We start from the raw sequence: 5,645 nt of genomic DNA on the forward strand, positions 1-5,645 counted from the left end.
TAGCCAGACTCATCAAGAAAAAATTAGAAATGAAAAAGGAGAAGTAACAACTGACACTGCAGAAATAAAAATCATCATGAGAGATTACTACAAGCAACTCTATGCAATAAAACGGACAATCTGGAAGAAATGGACAAATTCTTAGACATTGTAAAGCAATTATACCCCAATAAAGATGTTTAAAAAAAAAAAAAAGAAAAGAAGATGTGGTATATCTCAATACATACAATGGAATATTACTCAACCATAAAAAATAATGAAGTACTGCCATTTGCTGCAATGAGGATGGACCTAGAGAGTATTATGCTTAGTGAAATAAATCAGATAGAGAAAGATAAGCATGATATCCGTTATATGTGGAATCTAAAAAATAATAGAAATGAATGTATATGTGTAACCAAAACAACTTAGAGATATAGACAACTAACTAATGGTTATTGATACGGAGAGGTGAGGGGGAGGGGCAAAATAGAGTGGGGAATTAAGAGACAATCTACCTTTTATAAAATAAGTGAGCAGCATACATCTATTGCACAGCACAGGGAAATATAGACATTATTTTGTAATAACATTAAATGAGCATAAATGATCTATAAAAATATTGAATCACTGCATTGCACACTGGGAACTAATGTAATATTGTAAATCCTTCATTTAAAAAAATTGTTCCATGAGGTTAATATAAAATCATTAAAAATGGCATTTTTCCCTAAGTAAACTTGTAAGTTATATGCAATACCAGTTAGTATCACAACGGGAATATTTTGCATAAGATGAAAATGTTCATCTGAAAGTCAAGAGTGCTAGAAAAGCCAGGGGAATAGAAGTAATGAGAGGGAGTATTAGTGTTTCAAATATAATTAAACTATAGCCATTAAAATAGGATGGTAGTGGTACATGTATAGACAAAGAGTGAAATGGAAGAAATTTGAAAGGAGTGAATTACAGAATGAATGGGAATGTGGACAATGAAAGAGCCATTTCAAATCTGTGGGAGAAATGAGGGTTCAAGAAATTATGGTTAATCCCTAACTCTAGTTTGTGCAGGTCAATCAAGGGTTGACAATAATGCAACCAAAAAGACTAATTGTGTCTATTCTATTGGAGTGGGCAAGCTCATTGCAAGCATGACAGAAAACTCAAGAAGCAGTAAAGGAAATTATTGAATAAAGCATGTCTAAAAGAGGTGTTAAAATTCTTAATATTTATTTCTATCACGGTGGATTTTTCTAAGGCACATCCTTCCCTAAGAGTAGCCTGGGGCTGATCTTCCCCAAAGTTACTGGACATGGAGGAAAGGTTGGTAGGAAAAACAAAAGTTTTTTGAAGTCCATTTTGGGCCTTAGGAGGGCTTGAACTTCCAGGTCTCTCTGCAGCAGTGGGAAATCCTCAGGCTGTGCCACACAAGACCTACTCCCTGCACATGCCCACTGCTATGCATGCACGTTTTTGTGCACATCGTTCGTGGCGCAAGCTTGTCCGTTGACACGCATGCGCCTTGCCGTCCATCTTCTGTGTCAATTGCTGTGCCAGCAGAGGGTCTCGCTCAGCGAAACTCAGCCAGTACTCATAGCAGTACTCCCAGGAGTTAGGTGTAAGTGTGAGGGGAAGCCAGCGGGCTTCCCGCGAGTTGAATGGAGTGATCTGTAGCATCTGTGGAGGAAGGTCCTCGAGGTCATTGACATTCTCCTCACAGCTGTCCTGACTGCCATGGCTCTCGTACTGTTGGTGGGAGAGGGAGGGTGGTGGGCGGTGGAGGGCAGTGGGTCAGATGAAAGAGGGGTGAGTCTTAGGTGTGCTATTTGAGGTATCTTGGTCCTGGTGGCCCTGAAACTGACAACAGAGCACAGAATCCGGAGTCTGCAGTGGGGCCCCAGGCAGGAGGCAGGGCACACAGTAAAGGAAAGGCCTAGAAGTCGGACCACTGTGAGGTTGTGACTGCGTACCGAGATTTGTAGTGCCCTGAACAGGGTGCCAAGGGAGAAGTGGGCAAGTCGTTCTTTGAGAAAGCAGCCATAGGCACTATGTAAAAGAATGAACCTGTCTGTGCTTACCCACAAAAGTTTATTTGGGGGTTGCGAGCATGTGCATAGTAAATGGGGGTATTGCAAAACCAGTATTCACTCAAGTTCTAATTTTCTAGTGTTTTCGTGATGAGTCCAGTTGTGAAATGAAACCTCATTAGGAAAGCCCCCATTTTTTACCATGTGTCTTAAGGTAACTTCTACGCCTGTTTGTTGCTCACACACATAAACAAAGGCTTATTTGGTATTAAATACAAATAAGCATTTTGTCATAGTGTTCATATATAGCTATCCTCTTACGTGTAGTTTTCAAATTATAATATTTCTTTTTCAGTGAGAAATATGAGTGGGCATGTAAGAAGAAGATCCAAATCTGCAGGAAGAAGAGAGTCTTCCCAGGTTGTTGGGCCTCTGGTTGTGAGTGCTTCAACATTTAATATTTTCTATTACCAGAATCAATTTATTTATTGTTGTTGAACTAGTATATATACATTCATATTGCCTTCCATATTGATAAAAAATGATAATGGAATCTCATGAAAGAAACATTGACCCAGGACGATTAAATTCTCTTCTTGCCTGGATGGGTGTGCTCTTAAGCTTCCTACCGGTTGTCCTATACTTATCAATAATGGATTACACACATCCATTTCAGTGTAGATTAAAACAGTTTGTGTCTGCGAGAAGAGTAACAATTTTATTAAGAAAATAATTGTGTGTGTGTGTCTGTGTGTGTATTACTGTTGGAAAATATATTTAGACTTATGATTAAATATATGTATATATTATATACATTCATAAATTATTGACTTTTAAAATTTGTGAACAAAATCACACCCCTAGGCTCAGCAGCCCAGTGATAAACCACCTCAACTAGAGGAACTACCGTCTGAGAATCAGGATACTATATCTGCTCAGGACATTGAAGGTGAAGGAGCACCTTGGCTCAAGGTGAAAAGAGAGGGAATAAGAGTCCTTGTGGGTCTATGGGTGGTGGAGTTGTATTTGTACATCATGCATTATGACACACCGGATTCAAGAGGAAAGAAACATTAGAAAAATATTTCAAATAATTCTTGCTACTACTCTGGGGAAAATGTGGAGTGAAGACAAGGAAAAATGTCAGAAAACTTTCCTAACATTCTGAAAGTGGCTTTTTCTTCATTGGGCTTTAGTATGTTAACCTTTGAGTGCATTATAGAGCTCCTATATAGTTTGTTCAGCCAGTGTGTTATTTTATTTATGTTTCTATGGGAGAATGAAAGTTTGGGACTACCTAACCTGCCATTTTGCTGATATTTTCATTTTTTAAGACTTTTTCCCACACAACATTTATTAGTGCCTGCTCATGCCATGTAATATACAAAGTGCTTGGAGTCTCAGAGCGAATGACAGACCTAATTTCTGTCTGAAACTTATAAACTAGTCAGAAAGACACTAACAAATCACTGATTTAATACACAAGTACAATAACAGCTTAGTACAAAAGGGACAATTAAGATTTCTGGGGGTAGCCTGGAGTAAGGAAGGAAAGGGTAATATTTGAACAACTTGTTTTCCTTTTTTCCGGCAACAGACTCCTGAAGCTAATGCTCTTGGGATTCTTATGCATCACATTTATTACCATACGAGTATATAGGCTTTTATTTCATAATGATGAGGGAATGACTATTATTTCCTTGTTTATATTTCATGGTTTTACTTCATAATATAATGACCTTTTTATTTTTAAGGGCCTGCTATGGAAGCTGATCAACAGGAACTGGCTCTGCTGAAGACTGGATGAGCCTGGGGATGGTCCTGATGTCAAGGAGGAGATTCTACCAAGTCTAGAGCCCATTAAAATGCCAGAAGTAGGTTTCTTATCCATTAAGATGCAAATTATGGGGTCTTTATTTTCTACAATATTATATATTTTTAATATAGAGGTAACTTTACTGCTGTTTTAATAACAGACTTCACATACAAAAGTTATTAGAATGGCAATTCAGGCCACAGTGACTGTCATATTATGCCATCAAAGATGGGAACCATTTGGGTAAAATTTATATTGCGTTTTAAGATCCAAAAGTATTTTCTCACTTTTGAGTATAAGTCATTTAGTCAACAACTAATAATTTTCAGATATTTCATAAAGGCCTGCTTTTCACAAAACACATTATAGTAAACATCAGTTTATATTTTGATGTCATCTATAGTGGTAATGATTTAAAACTAGTGTGGATATGTAATTTCTTTGTACAAATGGAAATGCTTTTAAGTGTGTAGAGACAAGAGAATGGGTGATAATGGAGACAAATGTTTACCCTACTTAAAACAGCAACATAAAGACTAAAATATCCCAAAGAAATATTTTTGCATTTTTCCACAATAGAGACAAAACAAATGCAATAATGGTCTTTCTGTTTACTTTGCTTAGCTGGTTCCAAGCACATCTTTTATTCAAAATATTGTTTCATGTGAAAACATATTTTTCCTTAGGTTTTATGTTTGGCTGGATTATTACTGAAAGTATGTTATTTTTCCCTTTCTACCTATACCTACCTTTAAATAATTTAATTTGATTAAATTTGCACTGAACTGGAACAGTCTCCTTGTTTCCTTATTGCACTAAAAATTGATGTGATTCAAATTGCTGTTTATATGACTAAAAGTTTACCTTCAATATCTATACAGAGATTAACTGGATGTAAGCCAAAGGGTCACCCCTAGGGACTGCCTTTAATCCATCAAAAGTGTAGTGTCCTTTGTATAGCTATAGTCATCTAAATAAAGTTCTGCAAAGTAATTTGCCTCGATTTTCTTTTTATTATAGGTGAAGGGCAATCACGGATTTAAACAAAAGTAGACTGAAGCCAAGTACGCTGCCCCTATGTTGGAAATTTGACTGTTAACCATCTCTCAATAAAGTTTTACAACTTCCTTCAAAGAATTCTTGCATAATTTTATTAAATGTATTCCTAGGTATTTGATGTTTTTGAAAATTGTATCTTTTTGCAAGTTTTTAAGTATTTGAGACTGTATATAGAGAAAAAATGTGAACTGACTTATTGTCCAGCAACTTTGCTAAATATGCTTATTAATTCCAGAAGTTTATCTATTGATCCTTTCGGATTTGAAAAATAACACAATCATATCATCTTTGAATAATGTTCTGGTTTTGGCATTTTGAACAGTATACCTTTTATTTCTTCTTCTCATTTATGGCATTGGACAGGACCCTCCAATACTATTTACTAGTGGATATCCCTGTCTTTATCCTGATCAGAAATGGAAAAGTTTTCACATTTCAGTATAATGTTTACTGTGCTTTTTCATAGGTACACTTTATCAAAATAAGGAAGTTTCATTTTGTTCCTGTTTTGCTAAGTATACTAAACTTGAATATATGTAGAATTTCATCAAACACTTACAGTGCATCTCTTGAAATCATAGGACCTTATTTCTGCATTAATTGGTTAATGTGATAAATTACAGTATGTTTTTACATTACATCTCTGAGCCCCTTACACCTCAATAAAACACTTCTGCAACAAAGTATTACATTCAAAATCTACTCTGCTTATAGAATGGCAGGGGATTATAAACAACAATTACTCCTCCCTCTTACAGAAGTTTAGA

At 36.0% G+C, this 5,645-nt stretch overlaps 1 pseudogene; it reads left to right on the forward strand.

Moving 5' to 3' along the window:
• Positions 1 to 2,366: 2,366 nt before the first annotated feature.
• LOC112396521 (putative G antigen family E member 3) lies at positions 2,367 to 4,872 on the forward strand (annotated as a pseudogene).
• The last annotated feature ends 773 nt before the right edge of the window (positions 4,873 to 5,645 follow it).

Source organism: Neophocaena asiaeorientalis, unplaced genomic scaffold, assembly GCF_003031525.2.
Source record: "Neophocaena asiaeorientalis asiaeorientalis breed wild unplaced genomic scaffold, Neophocaena_asiaeorientalis_V1.1 scaffold3, whole genome shotgun sequence".
NCBI classification, from domain to species: Eukaryota; Metazoa; Chordata; class Mammalia; order Artiodactyla; family Phocoenidae; genus Neophocaena; species Neophocaena asiaeorientalis.